Below are 21,235 nucleotides of genomic sequence, written 5' to 3'. Positions count from 1 at the left end.
GCCCTTGTTGGGATTCTGGTTACGGATTCTCACACACGGGAAAACAAATCAGGTGGCAAAAGTAATTATTGCAGACGACAGGAAACTTTGTGGAGTTATGTACAACAGGGACCGATATGAATGGTTGTGGCAGGATACGGTTCAGTTAAAAAGGTAGGTGAAGAAAAGGCAAATAGAATTTAACTTGACATGTGTAAGATGATGCCTTTGTTTGGTCAAATGCAAGAAAGCTGTGATGCTAAGGGACAACTATATACAAAGGGAACTTGGTGCACGTCCAACGCTCCATGAAAGTGACAACAAAATTTGGTGAGGTCGGAAAGAAAGCAGCTGGCGTGTTTATCCTCATCATTCACAGGACTGAGAAGAAATATTTGCATGTCATGGTGTAATTATATGAAAGTTTTTAAAACGTTTGGCCATATTTGAAGTAGTATGTGTTGTTGACATTGCCACACGTTAGGCAGGATTTGGTGGGTTGGGAAAGCGTGCAAAAGCAGATTACCAACATGTTGCCTGTGTTTGTTGCTTTCAGAGTGTGTTTGCTATAAGGTGAGATTGAACAAACTTGGATTGTTTAGCTAGTGTCAATTGCGAAGGGATGACTGTGTAGATTTATATAAAATTCGGAGAGGCAAGAACAACGTGGATAGTCGAAATCTCTTTTTTCAGTGTAGAACAGTTAAATACAAGCGTGGACAAGAGTAGGGTGAGATGGGGCAAGTTTAAATGAGATGGGGAAGTAAGTGTTTTCTTTTTGCAACGAGGATGGAAGGTGCCTTGGTAACTAATGAAAGCAGAATTGTGAGCAAAGTCTTTAAGTGGCACCTCAGCAGAAACATGTGGATGGGGTGTACATCGAGTGGGGGTATTGATAGGGAGAACGAGAGAGAGAGAGATTGGTGAGAGTTGAGAGAGAGGGAGAGAGTGGGAGGAGGATCAAGAAAGAGCATGGGAAGGTAGAGACAGTGGGTGGGGCCAGTGAGAGACAGACAGAGAAGGAGACGGGTAGAGGGAGAGAGAGAAAGAAAGAGTGGAGAGAGGGACGGGGGTAGAGAGAGGGAGTGGGAGGGCGTTAAAGAGAGGCAGCGTTCAAGATGTGGATCGAGAGAGGGAGCAGAGAGTGAGAAGTGCGTCGAGAGAGAAATCGGGAGGGATCAGAGGGAGAGTTGGGGGTGTAGAGAGAGCGAGGGAGTGTGATATAGATATAAAGTGGGGTTATATAGACCAAGACTATGAGGGAGTAGACAGAGAGAAAGGAGAGACAATGAGGAAGTGGCGTGGAGAGAGAGGGAGTGGGGAGAGATAGTCGGGTGGGGGCAGACCGAGATTGGGTGTGGTACACAGAGACTGAGAGGTGGGTACAGAGAGAGAGCGGGGGGGGGAGGGGGGGGCTTGGGAGAGAGATTGGGGATGTTAGCATGAGAGAGAGAGAGTCGGAGTGTTTAGAGGGAGACAGTGGTAAAGTGAAAGAGAGCGCGGGATAGAGAGAGAATGCAAGGCAGTTCGAGGTAAGAGAGACAGAGAGAGAGGGATGGATGGAAACAAACAGAGTGGGAGAGAGTGGGAGAGAAGTATACAGAGAGTGGCAGAGAAGAGATAGTAGGAGGCGGGAGAGAGAGAATGAGGGTGCAGAGGGTACAGAGTCAGAGATGGGAGTGTGGTAGATAGAGGGAGACGAAGGGGAGAGAAGAGTGGGAGTTGTGTCGAGGGAGAGAGGCGAATGTACAGAGAGAGGGGGTATGGCGTAGTTGGAGAGAGAGTGGAAGGATGTACAGAGATAGAGAGTGGAAGGGGCAGAGAGACAGATAGAGAGTGGGAGGGGCTAGATCGAGAAAGAATGAGGGAGAGTCGAGTGGGAAGGTAAGCGGAAGAGAGAGAATGGGCGGGAAAAGAGGGAGAGATTGGGGTGGAGAAATAGTGAGAGAGCTGCGAGTAGATAGAGAGTGGGGAGGTGTAGAGAGAGGGAGGGAGGGGTACGGGTTTGAGAGCAAGAGCAAGCGAGAGAGACAGTAGGTTAGGGAGAGGTGAAAGGGTAGAAGAAGAGACAGAAACCTGGAGGGTTGTAAAGAGTGAAAGGGAGGAGGCAAAGAGTGAGAGTGGAAAAGCAATAGAGAGTGAGCGAAAGTGAATTACTATAGAGTCGGAGAGTGGCAAGGAGGCACAGAGAGAAAGACGCGGGTGCAGAGAGGGAGAGAAAGAGAGGAAGGTAGAAGGAGAGTGAGACAGATTGCGGGGCCTGGAGACAGTGTTCGGGCATGATAGACAGAGAGATAGATAGATTGGTAGAATGAGAGGGAGTGTCTTAGGGAGAGTATAGGAGGTGGTAGACGGAGAGAACACTGGAGGGGTTAGAGAGAGCGAGAGAGAGAGGGAAGGGTGCAGAGAGAGGAAGAGGATGGGGAAGAGAGAGAGAGAGGAAGTTAGAGTGAGTGTGGGAGAGTGGTCGAGAGAGAGTGGGTGAAGGGGAGAGATACATATTGTGGAAAGGGTGTAGAGCGAGAGTGGTGGTGTACAGAGAGAAAAGGAGGGTGCAGAGAGAGAGAGTGCAGGGAGTAGGGAGAGAGAGTGGGAGGAGAGAGAGGTAGAGGGCGAGTGGAATATCTTGCAGAGAATGAATGGGAGGTTTAGAGACAGTGAGATCGGAGAAGAGGGAGGGGTAGTGACTGAGGAGGAGCCGGTCGGGAGAAAGTGGGAGGGCAGAGAAGCGGAGAGTCTGCGAAAGTGTTATAGATAGATGGTAGAGAGAGAGAGAGAGCGCGAATGGGAGGGTTAAGAGAGAATTAGTCAGAGGGATGTAGAAAGATGGAGAGTGTGGCAGTGGGTACATGAAGGGAGAGTGGGACACTGATACGGGGAGGGATAGAGATAGAGTGGAGCGGTGTATAGGGAAAGAAGGAGGTAGATGGAGAGTTTAAGAGGTAGGAAGAGGGAGAGAGTGAGAGTGGGAGGGTTTAAACAGAGAGAGTGAGAAGCGGGTAGAGAGAGAGATAAAGAGTTAGTAGGGCTTAGGGTGGCATTTGACGTGGGGTAGAGAGAGAGTAGGAGGGGTATCTAAGGATAGAATGAGAGATTGGGAGGGGTGCCGAGAGAGAAGGAGGGGGTTAGAGAGAAAGAGATAGGTGGGGGGGGGGAGAAAGAAAAATAAAGGGACTTAGAGAGAGTGTGTGACGAGTATCGAGAGAGAGAGAGAGAGGCGAGTAGAGAGTGAGCCATAGAGAGGGAGGGGTAATGAGAGAGAGTGGGAGGGTTTGGAAGCATCGAAGGAGGGAAGTTCGAGAGAGGGGTAGATGTTAGCTAGAGGGAGGGGCTTAAGTAGAGAGCGTGAGGTGGCTAGAGACAGAGGGAGTGGAGGATTTCAGATAGAAAGTGAGAGAGAGAGAGGGAGTGAAGTCGATATAGAGACCGAGCAGGGTGTAGAGGGAGAGATTGGTGTGCATTGAGCGGGAGTGAGAGTGGGAGAGTCGAGAGAGTGGGAGGGAGAGAAAGAGAGAGAGAGTAGCAGGGGTGTACAGAGAGAATGAATGGTATTTGGCTAAAAAGAGTCAGTGGGGGCGAGGAGGGAAAATGATTGGGAGGCGGGGAGAGAGAGAGGAAGGTGGTGGAATGAGCGTGAGAGGGATTCGAATGAGAGAGTGGGACGGGGTGGAGACAGATTGAGTGGAGCACAGTGGAGAGATCGTGTGAGGGCCTAGAATGAGAGAATGGGGTTGTCGTGGGCGAATCAGAGGGAATGGTGTAGAGGGAGAAAGGGGAGACTGTGCAAGAGGTTCAGAGAAAGAGAGTGGGAGTAAGTTTGTGAGACCTAGAATGGGAGGGGTGATGAATGGTAGAGAGGGATGGGCCTACAAATAGAGGAGGGGTGAGAAAATGGGAAGGGGGTGGAGAGGGATAGAGTATGAATGGGAAACAAGAGTGTGAGGGGCGTTAACAGAGGGAGAACAAGGTAGGGAAAGAGAGACTGAGACAGTATGGGTCGGGTGAAGAGAGGGGGAAGAGACAGTGAGAGAGAGGGAAAGAGTGGGAGCAGGATAGAGAGAGACAGAGAGAGGGTGGGGAGGTAGAGACAACGAATAGTAAGGACGTAGACAGAGAGAGACAGATTGGGAGGGGGCAGAGGGAGATGGAGTGGGAGAGGGGTTGAGGGAGAGAGAGAGAGACAGGGGGATAGAGAATAGAATGGGAGTTGTTCGGAGAGACAGGGAGAGTGGGAGGGAGTTCAGTGAGAGAGTGCAAGGGAGGAGATAGAGAGGGACGGTGAGAGAGAACCTATAAGAGTGGATAGAGAGAGAGAGAGAGAGACAGTGGGATGGGTGATAGAGAGAGAGATTGACAGACATATTTGCTTACAGAGAGAGATAGTGGGAACAGGAATAGAGAGAAAAAGTTTAGGAGATGTTATAGAAAGAGAGTGGGAGGGTGAAACTGAGAGAGGGAATGATCGGAATAGTGGAGGGACAGGGAGAGTAGAAATGGTTAGAGAGACTGACAGAGTGAGCTGGGTAGAGAAAGAGGCTGATAGAATGTGGGGTACGCAGACAGTGAGGCAGAATCGGATGGGGGTACAGGGAGACAGAGAGAAAGAGGAAAATAGGAGGCTGGTAGAAAAAGAGAGTGGGAAGCTCATAGGTAGAAAGAGTGAAAGGGATTAGATAGATAGACAGAGGGACTAGAGATTGAGAGGGAATTCGAGAGAGAGTGGTGCGGCTGGAGGAAGAGAAATTGGGAATGTCGAAAGACAGAGAGAAATGGAAGAGGACAGAGAGGCAGTGGGTGTGTTGAGAGAGTAAATGTCGGGGAGCAGTGTCGAGCGAAAGAGAGTGACTGGGGCGTTGAGAGGGAGTGCATGAGAGAGTGAAGAGGGTAGACAAAGGGACAGGGAGGGGAGGAATGGGAAAGGGATCAAGTGCGATCCAGTATAAAGAGAGAGGGAAAGGTAGAGAGAGGGAATGGGAAGGAAATAGAGCGACAGAGAGCGAGTGAGAGGGGGTTAGAGAGAGGGAGAGAGAAGGAAGCAGTAAAGGGAGAGATTGGGAAGGTAGAGATTGTGGAGGGAGGCAAAGAGAGACAGACAGAGTAGGTGCAGCCTAGAGGGTGTGAGAGAGAAATAAAGATGAGTGGACGGGGGTAGAGAGAGAGTGATGGCGGGCGAGGAGTGTGGGAAGGGGAACAGAGAGAGAGAATACGCCGTTAGTGAGAGAGAGAGTGCGAGGGAGGAGACACGGAGATGGTAGGAAATAGAATCGGGAGCGTGAGGAATGAGATCTGGATAGAGATGAGAAGGAGCATGGGATGAGGGCACAGAGAGCGAAAGTGGGATGGGTAAAGAGTGAGAGAGTGGGAGAGTGGCAGAGAGTAGAGGATGGGAGTGGTTATAGAAGTAGAGTGACACAGAGTGGAGAGAGAGAAACGGTGGCGACAGAGAGATAGTGGGAGAAACAGATAGAGTGGGTTGGATCGAAAGTTAGTCAGTGGGAGGTGCAGAGTAGAGAGGGAGAGATTGAGGGAGAGGGTTAGATAGGGTGAGAGTACGTGTGTTGAGAGGAAGATTTGGAGGCGGGTTGACAGAGACAGGGAGACAGGGAGAGGTGTAGCAAGACTGAGAGAGGGAGTGGGAGGGCGAATAGGGAGAAAGGGCAACAAAGAGTTGGAGGGAGGTAGGGAGCTAGAGAGTGTGGGAGGAGGAGAGAGTCACAGAGTGGGTGAAGGGTAGATGAATTGAGAGAGAGGTGATGGGGAGTGGACGGTGATGAGAGACAGGGAAAAGGTAGATAGATATTGACAGAAGGAGAGGAAAGTGGGAGAAAGTACAAAGGGAGATAATGCGCGGTTAGTGAGATAGTGTGTTAGGGACGAGACAGACAGAGAGAATGGACGGGGTAATGAAAGTGGGAGGGTGGTAGAGAGACAGAGAACGAGTTTGTGTTTGCAGAGAGAGAGATGGATAATGTGGGTTGATGGGGTTATAGAATGGGAAGTCAGAGAGAGAGTGGGAGAGAGGTAGAGAGAAAGACAGAAAGGCATCGGCACAGAGATAGAAATTGGGAGACAGGTAGTGGGGAGAGAGAGAGAAAGAGCAGCGTGGGACCGGGTAGATATAGAGAGAGAGGACGGGAGGACAGTGAAAGGTGTGTAGAGAGAGAGAGAGAGAGAGAGATTGGGGTTAGGGGAGAGATTGGGGTGTGTTGAAAGAGACAGAGGGGAAAATGAGGTTAACGAGAGATAGAGTTGGGAGTAGACGAGAAAGCGTGAGCGATGTGAAAGACAGATAGGGCAGGGAGAGATAGAAAGGGGGGAATGTGGGGAGAGAGAGGGAGGGGAGGACAGAGAAACAATGGCAAGAGTCAGAAGAAAGAGACTGGCATGGATAAAGAGAGGGAATGAGACAGAGTGGGGGACAGTAAAGGCAGTGAGCGGTAAGAGAAAGAGAGAGAGTTGGACCGGGTGGACGGAAAGAGAGTGGATGAAATTATATATAGAGAGAGAGAGTCGGAGGAGATTCATTGAAAGCGTGGGGTGTGTAGAGAGACAGGGTGTAGAGAGTGAAAGTGGGAGGCGATTCGAGAGAGAGAGAGAGACAGTCAGAGATTGGGAGCGTTGTAGATTGACGGGGCGAGAGTGGTAGAGGGTATAGGGAGAGACAGGAGAGACATTGTGGGAGCGGGTTGAGAGAGAGTGGCTCTGGAGTATTTAGAGAGAGGGGAGGGAGAGAGATAGAGTGAGGGAGGTGTGCAGAGAGAGTGGAGGTTGCGAGAGCCTGGGAGGTGGGTCGAGAGAGGGAGACTGGGTGGGAGTCGGGGAGAGGGAGACAGAGAGAGTAGTATTGGAGTGAGACAAAGAGAGAGTGGTTGGTGCTGGAGGCAGATAGAGAATAGGAGGCATGGAGAGAGATAGAGAGTCGGCAGGGCAAGAGAGAGCATGAGATTTTGGGAGGGTGTTACATAGAAGGAGAGAAGAGTTCGGCGTGTACAGAGAGTGGGGAGTGGACAGAGATAGAGGGGTATAGAGGAAGACAGAGAGTGGGAGACGGTAACGTGAGTGTGAGTGGGGGTAGTGAGAAATCAAGAAAAGGAAGGAAAAGAGTTTGGGACGAGAAAGAGATGGAGAGGGAGCTGGTGGAGAGAGACTGAGGATGGGAGGTGAAAAAGAGAGAGGAGCGGGGCTGGAGAAAAAGAGGAGAAGCAGGGAGACAGAGAGTGGGCGTGGTTAGCCAGGAAGAGTGAGGATGCAGAGGGAGAATGAGTGGGAGGTAGGTAGACATAGAGATGGGTGGGCGGAGAGTGAGTGGGGGTTAGAGAGAGTAGATAGGACGGTGTGTGGAGAGAAAGTGGGACTCTTGCAGAAAGAGTGAGAGAGAGTGAGAGGCGAAAGACAGTGGGGGAGACAAAGAGACAAAGAAAGTGAGAGCTGGTGGAGAAAGACAGAGTGTGGGATGGGAGAAAGAGAGTGGGGCGGGGCTAGAGAAAAAGAGTGGGAGCAGGGAGAGAGTATGGGAAGGTTAACAGAGAGAGAGAGAGGAATGGAGTTGAGAGCGGGGTGTAGTGAGAGATTGTAAGTTAAACAGTGGGAGAGACAGAGAGAGACAGTCGGAGGAGTGTAGCGGGAGATGGGAGAGCGTAGGCGGCTGGTGTCGAGAGAGGGGAGAATGTGAGAGTGGACTATCTAGATAGAAGAGGAGAGAGGGAGCTGGGTAGGCAGAGAGTGGAGGGGTGAAGATAGAGAGCTGGGGAGGAGAGTAGAAGTTGTTCAGAGAGTGAGGGAGAGGTTTGGAGAGAGAAGAGTGGTGGGATAGAGCGAGAGTCGGACTGGGGTAGAGAAAGAATGTGGGTGCACATCGAGAGAGTGCGAGGGAGGTGAGAGAGAGAAGGGTTCGAGAGAGGAGAGATAGAGTAAATGTAGGAGGAGCAAGAGATAGACTGGAGGGTGTTGGTGTGAGAAGTGGAGTGTAGAAAGAGAGAGTGGGAGTCGAGTCGAGAAAGTGGCAGCGAGAGACATTAGGCGGGGTGCAGAGAGTCACAGCGAGAGATACGGTGGGAAAGGGACAGATAGACAGAGGCGCGAGAAAAAAACAATGGGGGGGTTGAGGACAGAGAGTGGCAAGGGTGTTTAGAAAGAGAGTTGGAGGGTTGTACAGAGAGAGGGAGAGAGACAGTGGGAAGGAGAGTGAGCGAGAGAGTTTGAGGACGATATAAAGAGACAGTGGAATGGACGCTAGTGACAGTGAGACTGGGAAGGTATCAGAGATTTAGAGATGGAGGAAGAGAGACAGAGACAGAAAGCGAGATCGGCAGAATGAGAAGAGAGTGGAACGTGGGTTGACAGAGAGAATGAGGTAGAGAAGAGTGAGGGCAGTTAAGGCGGACAGAGTGTGTGGGGTTTGAGTGCGAGATTGGTGTCAGTAGAGAGCGATTTAGGGAGAGTTAGATGGGGGAAGAGAGAGAGTGCGTGGTTGGGTACAGACAGATAGAGGGGGCAGCGATAGATAAGAGCTGTAAATGTGTTGCTGGGAAAGCGTAACAGGTCAGGCAGCATCCAAAGAACAGGAGAATCGACGTTTCGGGCATAAGCCCTTCTTCAGGAATGAGTAAAATGTGCCCAGCAGGCTAAAATAAAAGGTAGGGAGGAGGGACTTGGGGGAGGGGCGTTGGAAATGCGATAGTTGGAAGGAGGTCAAGGTGAGGGAGATAGGCCGGAGTGGGGTGGGGGCGGAGAGGTCAGGAAGAAGATTGCAGGTGAGGAAGGTGGTGCTGAGTTCGAGGGATTTGACTGAGACGAGGTGGGGGGAGGGGAAATGTGGAAACTGGAGAAATTTGAGTTCATCCCTTGTGGTTGGAGGGTTCCTCGGTGGAAGATGAGGCGCTCTTCCTCCAACCGTCGTGTTGCTATGGTCTGGCGATAGAGGAGTACAAGGACCTGCACGTCCTTGGTGGAGTGGGAGGGGGAGTTGAAGTGTTGAGCCATGGGGTGGTTGGGTTGGTTGGTCCGGGTGTGCCAGAGAGGCGGGCAGAGTGAAGGAGTATGTGGGGAAGAGAGGAAGTGGGTGTGTAGAGAGGGAGAGTTGAAAGGGCTTGGATAGGGAGACTCGGAGGAGGCAGAGGGAGAGTGGGAGGGGGCTAGAGAGAGAGAGTGCAAATGGGTAGAAAAGAGAGAGTGGGGTCTAGAGAGGAGGGGTTCGAGACAGAGAGAGAGTGGAAATGGGTAGACAAACGGAGAGAGATTGGGATGTTGGAGAGAGAGAGTCAGTGGGGGCAAAGGGAGAATCGCAAGCAGGTAGAGAGAGTGGGAGGACGTCGACAGGGTTGATCGAAAGAGTTGAAGGATTCAGAGAAAGAGTGTGGTACGGGGCTATAGAGAGAGTGGGATGGAGATGGAGAGGGTGAGAGGGTGGTAAGGCAGAGACAGGGAGAAATAGGAGGGGGTAGAGAGAGTGTTTGGGAAGCCTTTAATGGGAGAGAGTCGGTCATGGACCAAGACAGAGTGGCAGGGAATAGATAGAGAGAAGAGAGGGAGATAGTGGGAACGGGGTAGACAGAGAGAGTCAGAGGTGGTAGAGAAAGAGATAGTGTGATGGAATACATCGAGAGAGCATTTGGGGTAGAGAGAGTGGGCGGGAGCTAAAGAGAGGAAGTGGGCGGGGTGTAGAGAGAGTGGGAGTGTGAAGAGAGAAAGAAAGCAAAAGAGAGTTCGAAGGGCTAAAAGAGAAAGAGTGAGAGATTTGGAAGAGGCTAGAGAGCGAGAGTAGGGGACTTAGAGGGTGAGAGGGGGAGAGACAGAGAGAGATGCTGGGAAGGGGTAGAGAGAGAGTTGGAGGGGTAGAGAGAGAGTGCAAAATGTGCTGAGAGAGATGGAGAGGAAGGGGCAGAGAGAGAGAGCAAGAGTGGGAAGTTGTGGAGAGAGAGATTCTGACGGGGGCAGAGAAAGAGAGAGACACTGCAAGTGTAGAGATAGAGAGAGAGTTGGAAGGGAGTAGGTAGTAAGATTCAGATATGGGGAAGAGAGAGAGAGAGATTGGGGCGTGGCTCCAGAGTGATTGGGAGGGGGTACAAAAGGAATGGGAGGGCGTAGAGAGAGAGAGAGAGAGGGAGTGTGGAAGAGTGAGATATGGCAGCGTTGTAGAAGTAGGGTGAGAGTGGGTTGCGGGTACAGAGGGGGAGTGGCAGAAATGAGAGGGAGTGCAAAGGTTGGAAAATGAGAGTGAAGAAGAAATAGGGAGGTGGGTCGAGAGCGAGGGTATGGGCGGTGCGTGGAGTGGGAGGCAAAGAGTGGAAGGGATGAGAGAGAGTGTGAAGGTACATAAGAAAGAGAGAGGGAGGTTGGTAGACAGAGGAAGTGTAGGAGGTGCATGGAGAGGAAGACAGAGAGAGTGGGAGGGAATAGAGAGAGAAAGACAGAGAGTGGAATGCAGACAGAGAGAACGAGAGAGTGATGGATTGGAGTGAGAACGAACGAGGTGCACAGAATGAGTGAGCGGTTGACCTTGGGTTTCTGAAGGGTAGAGAGGGAGTGTGTGGGTAGAGGTCGAGACAGAGAATGTCAGAGTGGGGCAGAGAGAGTGGGGGCGCGAGATAGAGAGAGTGGCAGATGGGTAGAGAGTGAGTGAGATTGCGAAGAGGTTAGAGAGAAAGAGTGAGGGTGGGGAGAGTGAGTGGGGGCGGAGAGTGACAGAGATAGAATGGGAGGGGAAGGAGAGAGTGGGAACCGTGTAGAGAGCGTGGTAAGAGTGTAGAGAAGAACAGACTGAATTTGGGAGGCAGGAGGGAGAGAGTCTGATGTTGGGAGGTTGAGGGTGATTTAATGATTTGGATCAGAATTTGGCTCGCTGAAAGAAGACAGAGCTCGGTGGTGGATGGAAAATGTTCATCCTCGACTTCAGTCACCAGTAGCGTACCGCAAGGATCTGTTTTGGGTCCACTGCTGTGTGTCATTTTTTTAAAAAACGACCTGGATTTAGAAGGATGGGTAATTAAATTCTCGGGTGACACTGAGGTCGGTGGAGATGTGGATATTCTGAAGGATATTGCAGCTTACAGAGGGACATAGTTCAGCTGAAGAGTTGGGCTGAGAGGTTGACAAAGGATTGCAATGCAGAAAAGCGTGAGATAATTCACTTGGAAGGAGCGACAGAGTGAAGAATGCAAGGCTAATGGTTCTTTTTAGTGTGGGTGAGCAAAGAGATCCCGGAAAGTTTCAACCCAAGTTTATAGGGTTGGTAAGAAGGGTCATGGTGCGTTCGCATTTATTGGCGGAAGGATTGAATTGCAGAGCCATGAAGTCATGCTGGAACTGTATAGAACTCTGGTGCCACCGCACTGAGAGTATTGCGCACAATTATGTTTATAGGGAGGATGTGGAAGTTTTGGAAATGGTTCAGAGGACATTTTACTATGATTTTGCCTGTTTTGGAGGGAAGGTCTAATGAGCAAAGGACAACAAACTTGAGGCTGTTGAGCATAAAGAGAAGGAGTTGAAGTGGTGGTTTAATTTAGACATACACGATGATCCGCAGATTAGGTATGATGGACATTGAGAGCCTTTTTTATCGGATGGTGATAGCGAGCACGAGTGCATATAGGTTTAAATTGCGAGGTGATAGATATAGGGCAGATATTGGAAATCTCTTCTTTACTCAGAGAGTAGTTGGGATATGGAACACACTGACTGCAATAGTACTAGACTCGTCAATTTCATGCGTATTTAATTGTTAATTGGATGAACATATAGATGAAAATGGAGAAGTGCAGTAAAGATAATGTTCAGATTGGTTTCACAGTTGGACACAACATTAAGGAACAAAGGGTCTGTACTGCGCTGTAATGTCTTATGTTCTACAACATACTGTGAAACAATCCCAACGCTGCTGTACTTGCAATGGCTTGTCAATCTACCGCAAGTCCGTCCTTCCAGCGAGAGCCTCCAAACAATCACCCACTCTGTTCCCCTTGCAACAGCTGTGAAACCATCCTGTCTCTGCTCTTGTCGAGATAACGCCTGTGACACTATCGCCACTCGGTTTTGCTAGCAATAGCCTGTAGCCGATCCCCAGTCTACTATCCAAGCAATGGCCTGAAAACCCATCCCACGCTGGTTCCGTAGCAATTGCCTGCGAACTCATCCTTCCTCTGTTTTCCTTGCAGCAGAATGTGAAACCCCACCCCCTGAATATTCTCCCAACAATGGCCTGTGAACACATACACACTGTTCTGCTCGAGGCAACCTGCGACCCTATTCCAACTCTATTTCCCTCAGAACGACCTCAGAAACTATTCCCACTCTGTTCCCCTAGCATTGACCTCTACTCTGTTCCCCAAGCAACGAATTATGAACGCTTATGTGAAGTCTGTTATTCCAGAAGGGGCTTTGGAGCAAACTCCCAGTGTGTTCTCCTGTCAACAGACTGTCACCCAATTCCTCCCTGTGACTCCATCGCCACTATGATTAATTTGGAACAGCCTGTCAGCCGATCGGCACGCCATTCCCCTAACAATGGCCAGTGAAACCATTCACAAGCTCATTGCAACGGACTGTGAGCTTATGCCAGAATGTTCTCCCAGCGATAGCCTGTGTATAAATCCCCATTCGCTCTTCCCAGCAATGGCCTGTGAACCCATCGTAACCCGGTTCTCCAAGGAATGACCTGTGCACTCAGCCTCGCTCTATTCCCATCTAAACGCCCATTGAACCCAGCCCAACTCTGCTCTCCTAGAAACGGACTGGTAACCTATCTTAAATCTGTTCCCCTCGCAAAAGCCTGAGAGCCCATCCCCGCTCTGATCCCCAAGCAACAGTCTTTGACACCATTTCCACTCTCTTTCCTTGGAAATGGCTTGTAAAACTTTTGCTATTTTGTTCGACAAGCAAGTGCCTGCAGACACATGCAACATCTGTTCTCCTCGCAACGGCCTGGAAATGCATCCCCAACATGTTTGACTATGAACGCTCTGTTAAAATGTTCCCACTCTGTTCTCCTAGCAACGGCCTGTGAACCCATCCACAACCTGTTCATCGAGGATCAGCCTGTGAATACATTCTCATTCTGTTCGCTTAGCAATGGGTTGTGATCCCATCCCTGCCCTTCTCACTGAGCAAGAGCATGTGACCACATTTTCGCTGTGTTCCCCTCGCAACAGGCTGTCACCCCTTCCTGGACCTGTTCCCATAGAAACAGCCTCTGAACCCATCATCACTCGATTATCCTAGCAATGACCTGTTAAATTACTACAACCACTTCTCCTGGGAACAGTGTCTCACTCCAACCCCACTCTGTTCCGTTAGTACCTCCCTGTCATCCAATCTCCAATCTATTCCACCAGCAGCGGCCTGTGAACCCCTTAGTTTGTGTTTCCCGAGCAATGGCATGAATCCTTTGCCACTATGTTCTAGCAGCAACCGTTTCTGATACATCCTCCCTCTGTTCTCCTCGCAATGGTGTGTGAACGAATCCCCACATTGTTCTTCTAAAAATAGCCTGTGGCCAAATTTCCACTCAGTTTCCGTACCTTTGGTCAATTCCAACTCTGAACGCCTAGCATTAGACTGTGAACCCATCCCCACATTGTTCACCCAGCAACATCCTGAGACCTCATTCCAACCCTGTTTCCCTGGCAACGATCTGAGAACCCAATGCCAGAAAATGAATCGAGCAAAGGGCTGTGGAACTGTTCCAACTCTGTTCTGCCGGACTTGGTTTGATAGCGTTTCGCAACTTTGCTCTCCGAGCAACGGCCACTGAACACATCCCCACTCTCTTTCCCTACCTTGCCCTGTGAACCCATCGTAACAGCATTTCCCTCGCAACACACTGAAAATCCAGTCCCATGCTGCTCTCCTTGTAATGAACTGTTCACCCGCCCCCACTCTGTTCACCCAGCAACTGTATATGAACCCAAATCCATGGAACGCTAATCAAGCATGAGGTAAGTGAGGATGAGTTTGTTTGGGAGGTAGAGAGAGAGAGCAAGAAGGAGAGTGAGTGGAGTAGATTTGGGGAGGGTGTGTAGCACCAGTGGTAAGAGCAAGAACAGAGTGAGGTAAACCCAACCCCTCAGCTCAGGCCGAGTCCCCTCCCCTTCTCTAAGTATCGAGACGGGCTGAGTCCGTCTTTCTCTTCTTCGACACAACGACAAATAAGAATATAGTTGACGCTGCTGTTTTGCCCTTTTTAATGAACATTTTATTATTTACAAATTGAAGTAATAGATACAGTCAGTGGGATGGTGTATTTCCGCACTGAATCCTGAGCTGAGAGAAACATTGAAATGTGTCCCTGTAACCCCCTGTGGGTTAAGGTTAGACAACCGAGCACTCACCTCAGTGTGTGACCATAGCGACCGTCTGCTTCATTGCAGAAGCATTGAATTGACAAGTGAGAATTCCTTAAGAATTGATGAATGAGGAAATCATATTTTTAGATGAACTTTGGGAAAGTGTTGCTGCATGGGGTAAAAAACGGCTAATTTAAACCTGTAACAGAGAAAGATTTACCCCGTGCATTATCCTGCGAAAATTCGAGAGGCCACGAACTATTTCAAAGTCACTATTTAAAGGGAAAGAATAACACATTTGCTTTTAAAATGCTAACAGAGAATAATTAATTAACAATTATTTACAGCTCCTTCCACTAACCCATATTTTACTTTCCCTTATAAAATACTAAACCGATAAAACCCCGGAGTATCATGGACAACAAATTCCGATTTCAAAACCAGATGCGGCCGCACCAGAGTCTTATACAACTGCAACATGGCCTCAGTACTCCGGAACTCAATTCCTCTATCAATAAAAGCCAGTTCGCCATATGCCTTCTTCACCGCACTATTTACCTGGGTGGAAACTTTCAAAGCTCTGTGTACATGGACACCAAGATCCCTCTGCTCATCCACACTACCAAGTATCCGACCATTAGCCCAGTACCCCATATTTTTGTTACTCTTACCAAAGTGAATCACCTCACACTTAGCTACATTGAACTCCAATTGCCACCTTTCTGCCCAGTTCTGCAGCTTATCTATATCCCGCTGTAACCTGCCACATCCTTCCTCACTGTCTGCAACTCCTCCGACTTTCGTATCAACCGCAAACTTGCTCACCCAACCATCTAACCCCTCCTCCAGGTCATTTAGAAAAATGGCAAACAGCAATGGTCCCAAAACAGATCCTTGCGGAACACCGCTAGTGACGGCACTCCAAGATGAACCTTAGCCATCAACTACTACCCTCTGTCTTCTTCCAGCAAGCCAACTCCTAATCCAAACCTCCAACTCACCGTCAATGCCATACCTCCGTATTTTTTGCAGTAGTCTACCATGGGGAACCTTATCAAACGTCTTACTAAAATCCATATACACCACATCTACCGCTTTCCCCTCGTCCACCTCCTTAGTCACCATCTCAAATAATTCAATAAGGTTTGTGAGGCACGACCTGCCCTTCAGAAAACCATGCTGACTATCCTTGATCACATTATTGCTCTCCAGATGTTCATGAATCCTATCCCTTATAATTCTCTCTAAGATTTTGCCCACAAGAGAAGTGAGACTCACCGACCTATAGTTACTAGGGTTATCCCTACTCCCCTTCTTGAACAAGGGAACCACATTTGCTTGCCTCCAATCTTCTGGCACTACTCCTGTAGACAACGAGGACATAAAAATCAAGGGCAATGGCTCTGCAATCTCCTCCCTTGCTTCCCAGAGAATCCTAGGATAAATGCCATCAGGCCCAGGGAACTTATTTATTTTCACCATTTCCAGAATTTCCAACACCTCTTCTCTACTTACCTCAAAGCCATCCATTCTAATTAATTGTGACTCAGTATTCACATTGACAACAATGTTCTGTTCCTGATTGAATACTGACGAAAAGTATTCATTCCGTGTCTCCCCAATCTCTTCAGCCTCCCCACGCAACTTCCCACTACTATCCTTGACTGGACCTATTTCTACCCTAGTCATTCTTTTATTCCTGACATACCTATATAAGGCCTTAGGGTTTTCCCTAATCCACCAACTAAGGACCTTTCATGTCCCCTCCTTGCTGCTCTCAGCTCTCTCTTCAGGTCCTTCCTGGCTACCTTATAACTCTCAATAGCCCCAATTGAACCGTCACGCCTCATCTTTACATAGGTCGCCCTCTTCCATTTAACAAGGGATTCCAATTCCTTATTAAACCACGACTCCCTCACACGACCCTTTCCTCCCTGTCTGTCGGGTCCATACTTATCAAGGACACTCAACAGTTGCTCCTTGAACAAGCTCCACATATCAATAACACCCTTGCCTTGAAGCTTACTTTTCCAAGCCACACATCCTAAGTCATGCCTCACCGCATCATAATTTCCCTGACCCCAGGTATAACTCTTGCCCTGTAGTGCACACTTATCCCTCTCCATCACTAGAGTAAAAGTCACCGAATTGTGGTCACTATCCCCAAAGTGCTCACTTACCTCTAATTCTAAAACCTGGCCTGGTTCATTACCCAGAACCAAATCCAGTATGGCCTCACCTCTTGTTGGCCTATCTACATATTGTGTCAGGAAACCCTCCTGCACACATTGGACAAACACTGACCCATCTAACGAGCTTGAGCTATAGCTTTCCCAATCAATATCAGGAAAGTTAAAGCCCCCATAACAACCACCCTATTACTTTCACTCTTCTCTTGAATCATCCTCGCAATCCTTTCTTCTACGTTTCTAGGACTATTAAGAGGCCTGTTAAAAACTCCTAACAGGGTGAGCTCACATTTCCTATTCCTAACCTCAGCCCAAACTACCTCAGATGGCGAGTCTTCATCCATCGTCCTTTCCACAGCTGTAATACTATCTTTGACAAGCAATGTCACACGTCCCCCTCTTTTACCCCCACCTCTGACCCTACTAAAACATTTAAAACCTGGGACCTGCAACAGCCAATCCTGTCCCTGTTCTACCCATGTCTCCGTAATAGCCACAACATCGAAGTCCCAGGTACCAACCCACGCTGCAAGTTCACCTACCTTATTTCGTATCCTTCTTGAATTGAAGTATACACACTTCAAGCCACTTTCCTGTTTACAGGCACCCTCCTTTGAAATTGATGCCATGTTCCTAACCTCCCTACACTCCAGGTCCTGCACCCTAAACCTACAGTCTGGATTCCCATGTCCCTGCAGAGTTAGTTTAAACCCCCCAACAAGTGCACTCGCAAACCTCCCACCAAGGACCCTGGTGCCCCTCAGGTTCAGGTGCAGACCATCCTGTTTATAGAGGTCCCACCTTCCCCAGAAAGAACCCCAGTTATCCAAATACCGGAATCCCTCCCTCCTGCACCATTCTTGTAGCCACGCATTTAACTGTTCTCTCTCCCTATTCCTCGACTCTCTATAACAAACCAGAGACAACAACTCTGTTCGTTCTAACCTTGAGCTTCCAACCTCGCTCCCTGAAAGCCTGCATAACACCCTCAGCGCTCCTCCTACCTATGTCATTGGTGCCAATGTGGACCACGAATTCGGGCTGCTCCCCCTCCCCCTCCCCCTTAAGGACCCGGAAAACACGATCAGAGACATCACGTACCCTTGCACCTGGGAGGCTACATACCAACGTGACTCTCTCTCGTTCCCACAAAACCGCCTATCTGTGCCCCGAACTATCGAGTCCCCAATTACTATTGCTCTGCTCTTCTCCACCCTTCCCTTCTGAGTAACGGGGACAGGCTCCGTGCCAGATGCCTGAGCCCCGTTACTTACCCCTGGTAAGTCGTCCTCCCCACAAGTATCCAAAACGGTATACTTGTTCTTGAGGGGAACGGCCGCAGGGGGTCCCTGCACTGTCTGCTTCCTCCCAGTCCCCCTCACTGTCACCCGTCTATCTGCCATCTTTGGAGATACCACTTCCCTAAAGCTCCGATCTATGACCCCCTCTGCCTCCCTAATGATCCTAAGTTCATCCAACTCCAGCTCCAGTTCCCTAACACGGTCTTGGAGGAGCTGGCGATGGGTGCACTTCCTGCAAGTGTAATCAGCAGGGACGTCCATGGCATCCCTCACCTCAAACATGTTGCAAGAGGAACATTGCACTGCCTTCACTGCCATCCCTCTGATAGTAACCTTTTTTAAAAACGAATCTTTAAGAGAGCTGTGTGTCTGGTAGTCTGTACGTGCTGATGGCTTGGCAATTTTCCCACAGCTGATCACGTTTTCCCGGTATTTTATCACTAAAGCATCAGACTATGTCACTGGTTGTTAATATTTTCAATATACTAAATTAAAACTGGATTGGTGTTTGGTATTTTGGGGATATAGATCAAATTGATTGTCCTAATTTGTATTTATTTTTTTCTCTGCAGGCAACCAGCTGCTGGACCAAAAGGTTACATTGCATCTTGTTCAGAACACTTGATGCTGTCAGATAGTTCTGCTAGTTTTTAACTTTATTAAAGATACAGTACATCAAATCTTCATAACAAAAGGGATATTTTCGCACATTCTTCAACTGCTGTCTGAACTTAGTCTGGACCATGGCATAAATCGCGATGTTTGTGCAGCAACTGAGAAGCTGCAGCGTAAAGGCCAATTCCAGCACAAAGTCATCGAAATGCACAGATTGATATCCAATATCATACAGTTTTAATGATGTATAGAATACATCATTAACATTGGCCATAACAGTATGAAATTGGCCGAGATGACAAACAGTAAAATGATGGATTTTTTTCCGATTTTTGCATTTTTCTGTCAGACTGAGATTTCCAACTGGTGTGAGCCCGGAGTCTGCTGCGGGCGCTGCTGGTCACGAAAGTGTGTTTGATGGTGAAAACATTGAGCAGCAGAATCAGGAGAAATGGGAGAGCCGGGGTTAGAATGTTATGAATGAACTCCATTGTGGCCCAGACAGGTGAGTACTTGACAGCGAGTGTTACAGCACAAAACGAGGGAGAGTTCCATAGCCAATACCGAGATGTGAACATAAAATACCAGAAAATGTCCTTTTCCCAGAACCATAGCCGCCGTTTTCTTACTGCAATATTTGTTTTTCAGCTTCTGGTAACAAATGGCCACGAATCGATCAAAGGGCAAAGAAACGGTGTACCAGACAGAACAGTCAGTGGCTGTAAAAAGCAGGACTGTTTTATTACACACGGGGATGGACCACACGAAATAAAACTGTTTCGGATAAACAATGGGAATGTGTCTCAATATCAGATCGAGGATAATGACCAATAGATCCGCCATTGCCATGGCCCCTAGGTAATGTCTGATACACGGAGACAATCCACAATCTTTATAAATCAGGACGTAGATCATCACTACATTAACTGTGAAAACGGCATACATACAAATTATACATCAACCTGGAGCCAACGTTATCAGTTTGATTGATAACGCAATGAGATGTGTCACTGCATTCAGAGATTTATTGAAATAAATGGATCTGAAATATCAAACAGGAAGGCCTGAAGTACTCACAAAAATATGAGGTGAAACGCAAGAAATCATCCCTCCCTAAACAGACACAGACACATCAATAAGAACAGAATGGTTTCCTGAACACTCCTACAGACTCGATCACTCGAGGGCAGACACAGGTCACTTCATCCCACTTCTAATACGGAAGGTGAGAATGTTGCTGTTCTGAAGTATTCTATCCCAGTTTATTGAAGGGAAACAGCGTTTGGAAATTTCTGGCTTTTCGTCTCAATTGTGGTCAATCGTTTGCCGTGAAGAAATGTAGATGCAGGGAAAACATATTCATTCCTTTACTTGACAGAGGGAATATCAAAACTGTGTTTCCTTCTCACTTGAAGGGGATCTCTTCCCTCAGGATCTTATCTTTTGTTAAATTAACCCATTTCGGAGGTTCAGAAATCTGAGCTGCCGGGAGTAAAATGTTCCAGAGAATGTCGGGTTTGGAACATTCCAAAGATTGTCATGCATGAAATGGTCCGGGGAATGTTGACTCCAGAATGCACCAGAGAATGCCGGGTGTAGAACGTTGCAGGGAATGTCGGTTATAGAATGTTCTGGGCAATGTCAATTCCAGAATGTTTCAGTGAATGCCCAGTCCAGAATGTTCCGGGGACTGATTGCCCTGGAGAATGGCAGGTATAAAATGTTCAACGGAATGTCCGGTCAAGAACGTTGCAGGGAATGTCGGATCGAGCAATGTCCGGGGAATGCCTGATATTGAATGTTTTGGAGGATGTTGGGTATAGAACGTTTCAGAAGAAGTCTACAAGGTATAGGATGTTCTGGGAATGTCAGTTAAGGAATCTTCCTGAGAATGTTGGGTATGGAATGATCCGGGAAATGCTGGCTATAGAATGTTCTGGGAAATGTTGAGGATGGAATAGTGCTGAAAATGTCACTTCTAGGATGTTCTAGAGAATGTCGGGTCTGGAATATTCCGGGGAATGTCTGCGACAGAATGTTCTGCAGAACGTTGGATATGGCATGTTCTGGAGTATGTCGGTGCTGAATGTTCTATAGGATGTCGGTTACAGAATGTTCCGGGGAATGTCGTTTACAGTATATGCTAGGAATATCAGTTATAGACTGTTATTGGAAGTGTCGGATGTAGAACGTTCTGGAGAATGACAGTTTCAGAATATTCCAGAGAAGGTTCGGTATAGAACGTTCCGGGGAGTGTCAGTTATTGATCATTGCAGAGAATGTCGGATATGGAATGTTCAGAGGAATTCCAGTTACAAATGTTTCAAGGAATGTCAAGTGTAGAAAATTCCAGAGACTGCAGTTTTTAAAATGCGCCGAAGAATATCGGGTATGCAATGATCTTGAGAATGTCAGCTGAAGAATGTTCCAGAATGTCATTTGTGGAATGTTCTGGACAATGCTGGGTATACAACGTTTCAGGCAATGCCAGTTACAGAGTGTTCTGGAGAAATTCGGGAATAGAACAATCCATGATTTTTGGGTATACAACGTTTTCGGGAAGTCAGGTGGAAAATTTTCCAGAAAATGCTGGGTATAGAATGTTCCAAGGAATGTTGGTTACAGAACGTTGCAGAGAATGTCGGGTGCACAAAGTTCTGGAGACTGTTGTTTGTCGAATGTTCTGGGTATATTTGTTTATACAATGTTCCGAACAATGTCGGGTGCAGAGGGTCCCAGTGAGTGTAGGGTATAGAATATGATAGATCTATAAATATCCATATCTCAGAAGCTCTTGTGCCCATTAATTTGGCGAGATCCGCTCAGCCGCAAGGCGGGAATCTGTCTTCAAGCTTAACTCAGCTGATAG

The sequence above is a fragment of the Chiloscyllium plagiosum genome, unplaced genomic scaffold (genome assembly GCF_037043375.1).
Source record: "Chiloscyllium plagiosum isolate Xiang-an unplaced genomic scaffold, Cpla_swu_hap1 HiC_scaffold_41, whole genome shotgun sequence".
Lineage (NCBI taxonomy): Eukaryota > Metazoa > Chordata > Chondrichthyes > Orectolobiformes > Hemiscylliidae > Chiloscyllium > Chiloscyllium plagiosum.
Note: the sequence above shows the minus strand (reverse complement) of the source record.